The following is a 12687-nucleotide window of genomic DNA, read 5'->3' as shown; positions in this document are numbered from 1 at the left end:
AGGCAGATGCTTAACTGACTGAGCCACCCAGGCACCCAATAGTATGGATTTTAATATGATTATATATGTATGTGTATATATATATGTAATATAATGTACATAATCTAGATAATGTACATCAAAAGGAAAGTGATAGAATAGCTCTATTTTGTAGTTTCAGATACAAATGCATTTGTTAATCCCTTTACATTAATCAGGTAATGTAGTGCATTAAATAGAGTTCTTTTTTAAAAGAGTACATTTGCTAGATACAGCATTAGTTTTTCTTCATAAGAATTAAAGATTTATTTGATGGTCAGTGTCTTTCCACTATGTAAGACTAACTGAGGGTTTGGGTAGTAACCAGATGCTTATGATACATTTTTAAAGAATCTTATAGAGTCCAGGGAGAATTCTAAAAGATAAACATAATATGATTATTTTGTAAATCTCCAAAAGGTCATTCAACCATATAAATAAAGGAACTATGGGTATTTCTTAGTATTAAAATGTATGTTCTGATTTACACAATTTCAAAATCTCTTTCAATACTAGGATATAGGTCACTCTAGGATAAAAATGCCACTTCTACCCAAATATATAAGAGTTATATAAAAATATCTCAAATCACCAGAGGCCTGACCAGTGAATAAGCACATAAGAGTAGGAAACACAACCCCTTGATATTTTTTCTTTTCTCTCCCAGGCACATGAAACAGTTAAAAACACAACTATTAAAAACTTCAAACTCATCAGAGAGGAACAAGTAACTAATGAATCAAAACAATCTCCTTAATAGACCTGGGGTTTAACCTGAGAGTTATTAAAAATAGTATTTGAAATTATAAGTGAAATGCTAGAATACATGTCAAGATGTGACCTTCTTTCCATTTGCAAATACAGGATAATATTCCTTCTCTGTAAGCAAGTTTATTATTATTACAATGTAATCATCATCATCATTATCATCATCATCATCATCATTATAATCTGGTGGGGAATTGTTTGAAAACAATGCTGCCATATGAATTTTGCTTTTATTGGATGACACTAAGAATGACCATGGTCTAGCAATTTAACCTAAGCGATCTTGCTTCACAAGTCAACGGTACCATTTTATGAGTAAAGCAAGCTACATCAACACTTAGAACCACAGATGAGCTGAGATTAACAAATGCTTGAAGGAAAAATTATAGAATTCTTTGTAATAAACTGAAAAACTCCCAGCTGTTTCCACTTAACCACATCACCTGTTACATATACGGTACAGAAACCAAAGATCTGTATTACAGTTTCTATTTTGAGTGTGAAAGAATAGTGCTGACTTTTGCATGTCCCTGATCTATCCGATGTCATTCTCTGAAAGCTAAGAAGCTTCTGAACTCCACTAAAATGAAAACAGTATTTACTACTTATAGGATACGAGATATATGACTATAGTAGCTGAGCTATAATTGTAAATAGGAAGAAAGATATGTTTAATTTAAATTTGGTCATGATGGTTGACAATGACTACTGAAATCCACAAACAGTGATAACAATGGTTATTTTTAAATTACATTTTACTACTAAGAAGCTGGGCAAAGTACGCTATTCACGTTCAGTGAAGAAATTGTTAAAATGCTATTTATTCTAAATATAAAATTTTGTTTTTATTGCAAGAATCATTATCAGAACTAGAACTATATATTTTCTTAGTTCAGAAATATGTAAGCAAGTCTTGTTTGCCAGCTTTACCAGAAACTGAAGCTAAATATGTCCATGTCTTTCTTTTCCCAATAAGTAGAATAGGTGTAATAAAGGATAAATGAGAGAATGTAAATTATTTTTGGCCTCAATCTTTGTAGGTGATTTTTGTTTTGCCATTGGGATAGCAAATGGTGGCTCAATTATTCTGGATCGACAATTCAAAAAGTGCCACATTCTATATCCTGAGTGGGTGGCTGAAGTGTCAGAGTTGTATAGGGAAGCAGTATTTCTCATGATACCTTCTCCTTCAGAATTGTGTTCTCCTTTTCTATACCATTATAAAGTTCTCTCTTTTTTTAAAAGATTTTTATTTATTTATTAATTTATGAGGGACACACACAGAGAGAGGCAGAGACATAGGCAGAGGGAGAGGCAGGCTCCATGCGGGAGCCCGACGTGGGGCTCGATCCTGGGACTCCGAGATCATGCCCTGTGTCAAAGGCAGATGCTCAACTGCTGAGCCACCCAGGGATCACAAGTTTTCTTTTCTTTTAAAGATTTTTTTATTGTTGTTCATGAGAGACACATAGAGAGAGGCAGAGACATAGGCAGAGGGAGAAGCAGGCTTCCTGAGGAGCCTGATGCAGGACTTGATTCCAGGATGCGGGATCACAACCTGAGCCAAAGGCAGATTCTCAACCACTGAGCCACCGAAGTGCCCCTAATTATAAAATTTTCACTTTAGATTTCAGTTCCTGGTTTGGTAGTCCTACTGCTCAGAAGTATAAACAAGTCTCAGTGGCTACAGACTTCCAAGTACATGTTTGAGGCATAATACATGAAAGATAGAGTCTGAACAGGTGCCCAAACTTTTCTACATCCTCTTTCATTTAACACATGTTGACAGTCTGGTCCCATCAAGGCAAGCCCTTTGAGGAGCTGACATTCTATTTGCCTCTAGTGCTGAATGGCATCAGTGAGGAGGAAGGTCAGCCAGGTCTGGCCCAGAGAGCTTAGAGCCATCCAAGCAAGGCCTCTGATAATTTATCAAGATGTCCATAAGACTTAGTAATCATCCCATTTTTTATGTTTCTACATACAGTTTTAAAAGGCAAAAAAACCAATATGGGAGTTGTGGGAAGAAGAAGTTGTGAAAGAAGGATCTCATCACATCTGCAAACTTAGACGAGGTGTTTCCTCTTCAGTCATCAAGAAATCATAAGAATTGTTATGATGTCTAATAATTTATTTCTGACAGTTCCCCTAAGGCAGATTTTCTTCAAACTTTTTTTTTCTTCAAACTTTTTTAAAGCTAAAAACTAACAGTATATAATGACAGAAACAGATGATCAATAGTTGAGAAATATATAGAAATAGATATGTATAAAACAAAGTTTCAGAAACCAGTATTTATATTTTTCATATTAGTATATTTTATTTAAAAAAATAGATTCTCAGTAACTAGATAGATTTCAAGACCCACTAAGTGGGTTGCAACTTGTAGTTTAAAAACATTGCACTGGGGTTATCCTGTATGTGTAGAAAATACCATTCATGTTTACTTTCTGAGTTTACGATTATGTGTTTAAGTCTAAGAAATATGAAACTGAGTGGCGCCTGGGCGGCTCAGTCAGTTAAGTGTCTGCCTTTGGTTCAGGTCATGATCTCAGGGTCCTGGGATGCTCACATACGTTCTCTCCTCAAATAGATAAAATCTTTATTTAAAAAAAAAAAAGTTTTTGAGAGAGCATGAGTGGGAAGGGGGGGGGGCACAGGAAGAGGGAGAAGTAGGCTCCCCACTGAGTCTGATTTAGGGCCCCATCCCAGGACCCTGGGATCATGACCTGAGCTGAAGGTAGATGCTTAACTGACTGAACCACCCAAGTGCCCCTAAATAAAATCTTAAGAAAAAGAAGAAAGAAAGAAAGAAAGAAAGAAAGAAAGAAAGAAAGAAGAAAGAAAGAAAGAAGAAAGAAAGAAAGAAAGAAAGAAAGAAAGAAAGAAAGAAAGAAAAAGAAACTGAAACAGTGTCTTCTGAATTTGTTCTAGCTGTAGTAAATCTGGCTATAAAGCACTTGTTTGATGCTTTAACCAAACAAGTAGACAAGTGTGCCAAAAAAAAAAAAAATTAAAAGACTGGCATTTAGAAGCCTACTTTTATTGGTAGGAGGAGAAGAAAACAGTAGTAAATAGGTACAGCTTAAAGTAATATGTTACTTTTAAGATTTTCCCAAGGGCCACGGAGATCTTCTAACAGGAAGATTATGTGTTTGTGAGGCACACCAATAAATTTGGCAAGTGTTCAAGCAGTAAGGCACTTGGGGCTCCTTACAGCCTAGAAGTTATCACCTCATCAATGAGAAGGTCCACCTGAATGATCACCAGTCATCAGTTTTTGCCACTAGGAAGGATACTTCCAAAGACTGCCTATCCCAGACCACACGTACCATATTCCTTCACTACCTCATCTCAGGTTTTTAGTAACTAAAGAATAGCTCTTTCCCTCAACAAAGCTAGACTTTTAAAAACTCTTCTCAACTTCTCCAGCATACTCTAAAGTCTGCTGTCGTGCAGGGTGCTGATACTGTGATCTCTAAACATGTCATCTGTTGATTATTATTTTCATTCTCTTCATGGGGTGAATATCTTGATGGTCAGAATCAGTGGTAGTAAAAGACTCCTGTACATGTTGTGGGAAAGAGGGCCAAGGTCAGAAATTTCTGCTACGTTGGACTACAGGATTTTGGAGCCAGGCAGGGAGGACTTGCTTCCTTTCTGCCAGAGGCAAGGATTCAACTAGAGAGTAAAGAACTGAAATTAGAAAGTATTTGGTTGGGCACCTGACTGGTTCCGTCAGTGGAGAGTGTGACTCTTGATCTCAGGGTTGTGAGTTCAAGCTCCACATTGAGTGTAGAGATTATGTAAAAATACAATCTTAGTTGAAAAAAAAAAAAAGAAGAAGGTATTTTGTGACCTAGGCCTGAGAAATCCTAAAGCCAGATTTATTCACATATTCTTTTGCCTGGGGCATTTTAACTTATCAGTGAGTTGGGTTAATTATTCTATAAATTCTATACTTGACAGCTCATCTTAAAACTCAGGAATCCAGAAGGATACACATCAAAATGCAAAGATGTGAGGCAGGTATTTGTCTGTGTCTTCACCGACTTTGATACACATAAATAGATTTTCATACATTTTGGACATGTACATACATGGATCTCAACAGACTTGGAATCATCCAGGGAAGTAGGTTCCTGGAAGGCACCATTTAGAGCAGCAAATATTCCGATAGAGATGGGAAGAGGATGCTAGAAATATTTTTGGATGCTAATATTTGGATGTAAATAGTCTGTTGAGTGACTCTTGATTATCTACTGAGGTCATAAACTCAGGGTCCTGGGATCGAGGTGTGCATTGGCTCTTAGCTTAGGGAGGAGTGTGCTTGGGATTCTCTCTCTCCCTCTGCCCCTCCCCCTGTTCAATAAATAAGTAAGCAAGTAAATAAACAAAAACAAATAAATAAATAAAATCTTTAAATTCTTAAATAGTTTATTAAAGGGTGAAAGAGAAGGAAAAATGATTTTTGTTTTTAAAAAAAGTCTTATATAAGCAATTCTTCTGATGCCATGTAAAAAATAACTTGTTTTTATTGCTAAAGGGCAGGAGCTGGGGAGTGGCTCACCACCCATCAGCACTTGATCCTTCTGAAGAGTGAGCTAGTACTAGAGAAGTGAAGAGAAGGAGTGCTGTTTTGTGGTTGCCAGAGAAAACCAGGATGTGTAGACATGGGTGGGGGGATCATTAAGGAATTTCTAAGGTTCATACTACTCAATTAGGTAGACAGTTTTTGTTTGTTAGTTTTTTGAGCCATGCTTTGGAAAAATATCAAGACCTCACCAAAACCACAGCTCTGTGCAGAGTCAGACTTAGTAATTAATGTGAGATGGTGAAAAGGGGAGACAGAAGCTTAAGGTCCAAATATGACTCTTTAGTAATGAATTTTGGAAGCACCAGCTATGCACACAGGAGCCTATGAGCATAGACTGCAATAGGGGCTGTGGGTGGTGAAACCTGTTATACCTCAGACTTATAGGAACCCTGAAGCTATCACCATAGCTACTGCAGCCAAACACAGGCAGCATGGACGAGAGAAGCTATCCCTGGATGGTGATCCAAGTATGTGTGATTCAGGACATCTTGGCTCTGCCATGAATTCAGGTGACCTCAATAAGTCACTTCACCCACCTGGGTGCCAGAATCCTCATTTATGAAATGAAAGGGTTATATCATCTACAAGATTCCTTGAACTTTAGAATTTCATGACTCAAAATTCCTGAACCATGGAACAAATGCCTTCTGGATCAGAACTGTCCAGCAGAAATATAATGTAAGCTGCATATATATAATTTTAAATGTTTAGTAGTTACATTAAAATATGTAAAAGGGGGCTGCCTGGCTGGCTCACTCAGTAGAGCATGTGTCTCTTGATCTTAGGGTTGTAAGTTTGAGCCCCATGTTGGGTGCAGAAGTTACTTAAAATCTAAAAAAAAAAATCATAGCACTTTTGTGATGTCATCATCTATATACAATAAATAAGTAAATATATACAAGGAAACAGGTGAAATAAGGTTTTATAAAATTTTGGTTGACCCAATATATTCAAAATACTGTTATATCTTTGAAATCTCAAGTAGTTACCCACACTTCAAGGGCTCAATGGCTATATGCAGCTAGTGGCTACTATCTACCATACTGGACAGCATTGTTCTAGACAGTAGTGTAAAGTTCTTAAGAGCAGGAGCTACTTTCTCTTTGATGCTCTGGGCAGTGGTTCCAAAGAATTCACCAAAATTACTGAAGGAACTCAAAAAAATATTTCTTAGCCCTCCTCGTTCTTTGTTCCTTGGGCGTGGGTCATATCTTAGAAAAATCTCACCAGATAAATCTAATGTGCAGCCAGTTCATACCAGTCAGTAGGAGAGTGTTTGAAAATCTCTTTACTGACCGAATTAAGCTGTTCAGAGGTGGGTGAAATAAAAGAAGCAGTGGTCATGTGGTTAACCTCCCCACCAGAGACTCTCCAGATTGTTATCAAAGGACTATCTGCTCTCCACTCAGTGGGCTGGGAGATTTCAACACTAATCCTCATAGCACAGGGTGCTTTCAGTTATTGAATACTATTTCACTCTTTCAAGTTAAAAGGTAATAAAGAACAATGAACTGATATTGCAAAACAAAGAAGGCCAGATTCCACTCTGCCAGCTGGTGACTTGAAGGAGCTGCAGCTGTAACTATGCATCTATTTCTGAGTCTGTTTAACATTTCTGTGTACAGTAGTTGCCCTCAATCTAGGACTGATTTGCACCTTCGGTTGTTCTTAGGTGAGTGGTAACTGAGCAGTTGAGAAAACTTATCAAAGTGAGGAGTCTCATAATACTTTCATTTTACTGACATGAAAAAAAAGAGTCAATGTATCAGAAGTCTCCCTTCTAGAGGTCCATAATCATTTAAGTATGGACAAAGGAGGCTGCCAGGGAATTAAAAACAAAACAAAACAAAACAAAACAAAACAAAAAAAACATACATTCCAATTAGGTTGACTGAGCTCTAGCTGGTTATCCCAAAGGGAAAAGAAAAGGGTCTTAAATGTAGGTGAGGCTCTTTGTGGCTTAACAGGAGCAGAAGGCTGAAAAGTATCAGCTGAAAGACTGATGGCCAAAATGGTAACACAGAGGAACCCAGCCTCCTTTCCCCTACAACAAAGATCAACAATTAGACAGCTGTTCACAAACAAAATGAGCTCTAGGAGAGCTCTGGCGCTTACTTGAAAAACTTTAGCAACACAGTGGAACAAAGCACCTGAAATTGCACAAGGGAATGGGGACAGCTTCATTTCCCCGTGTTCTCCCATCCCCTAGCCAGCACTGTTCTAGTCAAGAGGGAAGTTCCCAGGTAGAAAGAGTTCCCTTTGTCAGGAAAGGAATTAGTGGGGTGAGCAATCAGTTTACCCAGCCTTTTGCAACACTACACAATGGTCCTGCTTTGCTTTCACCCTACCCAGACCAGCACAGCTGAGGTAGAGACAGCTAGGAATGCAGGCACTACCAATAGCCGCCATGCAGCAGGAGCAGCCAAAGGTGACAGGGACCTCATCTGCAGACTAATCCAGCAGAGTCGGCTACTGAAGAAACAAATGGCCAGCACAGATGCGCCAGAACCCCTGCAGATTTCATCAGCTTTTACCCCACAGGTATTCTTATTTGGTGATGCTAGCCACCGGAGTCCCTCTGCCCCCCACCCTCTGTCTTACCCCTCACTAGAGATTGGAACTACAGCAGCAACCAGCCCAGGCCTCTGCAACTGCAGGAGTGCAAGACACCAGCACAAACCACCACAGCTGACTCCCACTGCTGTGTGCACATTCAAAGTTAGCCACTCTGTGCACTTGCACCCAATGGCCTGACATCTGTCCCTAACCTCAATTGCAATGAGCACACCCAGGGAGAGACTGTGGAGCTGCAGGAGAATGAGTTGGCAGCCAGGGCCCCTGCAGATGCCCCTGCCAAAGTTGCCTGTCACTACCCCCCATCGTGTATATCTGCAACCAGCTCTGGCCCGTACATGGGCACCTGCAACTGCATTAATAGCAAAGTATGTGCACATCACCAGCTCCAGCCACCACTGTTGCCTGCCCTGCTCCCTAGCCACTGGACCCGGAGGCCACCAAGAACCCCAACAGCCCTTGCAGCCCTTATGAGCCCCCACTGTGTTCACCAAATATCACATAGTTGTCAATGCTGTGGACCCCAGTAGCCTAAGGCAAGAAATCATGTCCCTCCCACTCCCAACATACATTCACACTTGGAGCCCAGTACCACCAGACCTGGGGTCACAGTATGCTCCAGTGTGCCCACCCATAGGTGAAAGTCTTCCCTTAATGTAGTTAGTCCATAAGATCTGGAAGAGCTATTCAGAGGTGGGTGAAATAAATGCACAGACACCTATACAAGGCTACAGAGACCATGAGAACTCAGGGAAACATGACTCTACCAAAGGAATATAGTAAAACCCTTAGTAACTGGCCCCAAATAAATGGAGATCTAGGGATTTCCCAACAAACACTTTAAGATAATTGTCCTAAGGATGCTCAGAGAGCTACAAGAAAACACCAATATAAAATTTAACAATATCAGGAAACAATACCAGAACAAAATGAGAAGGTCAAAAAGATATAGAAAACATTGAAAAAAAATATTGGAGCTGAAAATACAGTAACTGAGCTGAAGAATTACTTCAACAGCAGAATCAATGATCTAGGAAACAGATCAAATGATCTAATCAGAGAAGAGAAAGAAAAATGAATGAAGAAAGACTATGGGCCTTATAGAGCACCATTCCAAGAAACGATATTTGTATTATTGGAGTCCTAGAAGGAGAGAGAAGCAAGGGGTAGAACACTTATTTGAAAGATTAATGGCTAAGATCATCCCAAACCTGGGGAGAGATTTGCATATCCAAGTTTATGAAACTAGTATGTCATCCTAAAAATTTAAATCTAAAACAGTCTTTTCCAAGGCACATTATAATAAAGTTGTCCAGGGGCACCTGGCTCTGTCAGTTAAATGTCCAACTCTTGATCTCAGCTTAGGTCTTGATCTTAGGGTTATGAGTTCAAGCCCTGCATTAGACTCCACACTGGGCATCGAGCCTCCTTAATAAATAAAATAAATAGGGGCGCCTCGGTGGCTCAGGTGATTAAGCATTTGCCTTCAGCTCAGGTCATGATCCCAGGGTCCTGGGATCAAGCCCGCATCAGCTCCCTGCTCAGAGGGGAGTCTGCTTCTCCCACTCCCTCTGCCCATCCCCCCCACCTTGTTCATGCTTGCTCTGTCACTCTCTCAGATAAATAAATAAAATCTTTAAAATAAATAAATAAATAAATAAACAAACAAACAAATAAATAAATAAATAAATAAATAAATAAATAATAAAAAAAGACATACAGAGTTTGGATGGATAAAAAAACAAGATCCAATTATTTGCTGCCTACAACAGACTCACTTCAGCTTTAAGAACACATATAAGTTCAAAGTGAAGGGATAGAGATATTTCAGGCAAATGGGAACCAAAGCAAAGCAGGGGTAGCTTAACTATACTTATGCTAGACAAAAAAAGACTTTAAGCCAAAAATAATAACAAGAGACAAAGAAGATCATTATATAATGAGAAAGAGATTAATTCATCAAGTAGGTATAACAATCACAAATATATATGCACCCAACATTGAAGCACTTATATATATTAAGTAAATACCAACAGATCTGAAGGGAGAAATAGACAATAATACTATAATAGTAGGGGACTTTAGTACCCCACTTTCAACAATAGGTAAATTAAAGATGGAAAACCAACAAGGAAACATTAGATTAGAATAATATTTTTGACTGAATGGACCTAATAGACATATACAGAACATTCCATCCAATAGTATCAGAACACACATTCTTCTGAAATACAAATAGGAGATTCTCCAGGATAGATTATATGGTAGGTCACAAAACAAGTCTTAGAAAATTTCAGAAATCAAATCATACCAAGTATCCTTTCCAACCACAATGGTTTTGAAATGAGTAACAGGAGAAAAGCTGGAAAATTCACAAATTTATAAAAATAACACACTCCTGAACAATCAATGGGTCAAAGAAGAAATCAAAAGAGAACTGCAAAAGAAAAATTTCGAGACAAAAAACAATGGAAATACAACATATCAAAACCTATAGGTTACTGCAAAAGTAGTTTTAACCTACAGTAAGAAAAAAGAAATATCTTAAATAAACAAGTGAACTTTATATCTTAAGGACTAGAAAAACAAACTAAGCCCAAAATTAGCAGAAGAAAGGAAATTTAAAAGAGCAGAAATAAAAGAAATAGAGATCAGAAAAACAGTAGAAAAGATCAATGACACTGAATGGCTTTTTGAAAAGATAAAATTGACAAACCAAGAACTAGACTAAGAAACCAGTCCAACAAACTAGATTAACTAGGGAGAGGGAGAGAGAAGGGAAAGGGAGAGAGAAAAAATGAGAGGATGCACACTCAAGCGAATCAGAAATGATATAGGGATACTACAACTGATACAAAAGGAAATACAGATCATAGGACAACTATAAACAAACAGGCCAACAAATTGGATAACCTAGAAGAAATGGATAAATTCTTAGAAACTTACAATTTACCAAGACTGAATCATGAAGAAATAGAAAATCCAAACAAACCAATAATGAGTAAGGAGTTTGAATCAGCAATCAAAACCCCTCAACAAGGAAAAACCTGAGTCTAGTTGGTTTCATTGGTGAATGCTACCAAACATTTAAAGAAACATTAATGCCAGCAAAATACATTCTTTTCTGGAGTTGAAAGAGTGTGTGTCTGGAACAGCTTCCCACTCTGACAGAGTTTTTTTTTTTTTTAAAGATTTTATTTATCTATTCATGAGAGATGCAGAGGCAGAGATATAGGCAGAGGGAGGAGAAGCAGGCTTCATGCAAGGAGCCCGGTGGGGGACTCGATTCTGTGACCCCAGGATCATGCCCTGAGCTGAAGGCAGATGCTCAACCACTGAGGCACCCAGGTGTCTCTCTCTCTTGGTTTTTAAAAGATTTTATTTATTCATGAGAGACAGAGAAGGGCAGAGACATAGGTAGAGGCAGAAGCAGGCTCCCTGCGGGGAGCTTCATGAGTACTCAATCCCAAGGACCCCAGATAATGCCCCGAGCCGAAGGCAGACGCTCAACCACTGAGCCACTCAGGTATCTCTCCGGACAGAGTTCTAACGGAAGTTCTTGTAAGGCTTCACTGTACAGCAATACCATGAGTTTCTTGGTTCCCTTATTGTACAAACTCTGCCTCTACCCTTAAAATAACTCGCCACTTTTGAGACACTATGAGAGGAGGAGACACTTATGAGACACCATGTTTCTTACAACCAAGAGAGGCTGACTTGAGAATAAAGGCCAATCCATAGAGTGGTTATAAGGTCTGTTTCAGGTTTGTGTAGTCCAAGACCTAAGCGGCACATAGCACACAACAGGCTTTCAATAGGTAAAACTTTTTTTATTGGTTGGAAATAAAAATGTTTTCCAACCTTAAACATTTTTTAAAAAGGATTTGATCATTAAATTCATATAGTTTGGGTCAACATTTACTCAATGAGTCCCCTGCTCCTTGCCTTACATCTCAAAGACAAATGTGAGGAAGGAGACTCTATTCCTGTGTAACCTGCACTAAGTATTATGATCTTCATTCTCTCTAAGAGGACTATATATATCAGGAAATATTACCTAGAAATGTTGCTGCAGATTTAGGTGTATATTTGAACGTTATCTTAAGTCTAGAAAATGATGCTACATCACTCCTTAAAAGCAGGTAGCCATTATGATTATGATTCAGCATCTGAAGCCTGCTTACATCTTCTGTAAAACCTTTTCTATCTAAGAATTTCTATACATGACATATGAGTATGTTTAGACTGAATGACTATAAGATTTTTTTAGTTTAAAATCATAATTATCAAATTATTTTACATTAAAGTTCACAAAAAGCAGGCACCTTTCTAAAATAAGCCCCATATCTCTCTGAGTCCCTTTATGTCACAATGGCAGGTGTCCTGTGACTAGAGACAGATCAGTATTCAAGTAACAGCTGTACAACTTATTTGCTCTATAACATCAGGCACATTCCTTAGCCTCCCCAGATCTCATCTTTTCTGTGGATATTAATGCCCATATATTGAGGTTATGAGAATTAAACATAAAGCATGTAAAGTGTTGGACAACGCCAGACAGAATAAATGTTCAAAGGTAGCTATTACTGTTAATACAAGTCTATTTAAGACCTTACTGATAAACAATTATAAGATTTTTCTGGAAATTAGGAAGGCCTTCATGAGGAAAGATATTTATTCCCAGTAACTACCCATGACATAAACAGATTTGGAATACTACAAAGGAAAATGTC

At 38.3% G+C, this 12687-nt stretch overlaps 1 protein-coding gene across 29 annotated transcripts in view; it reads left to right on the top strand.

Annotated features, from left to right (window-relative positions):
* Positions 1-12687, top strand: part of WDR27 (WD repeat domain 27) — a 215322-nt gene that overhangs the window by 8444 nt on the left and 194191 nt on the right. The window lies entirely within an intron of this gene.

The sequence above is a fragment of the Canis lupus genome, chromosome 1 (genome assembly GCF_003254725.2).
Source record: "Canis lupus dingo isolate Sandy chromosome 1, ASM325472v2, whole genome shotgun sequence".
NCBI lineage: Eukaryota > Metazoa > Chordata > Mammalia > Carnivora > Canidae > Canis > Canis lupus.
Note: the sequence above shows the minus strand (reverse complement) of the source record. Positions and strands in the feature narration are given on the sequence as shown.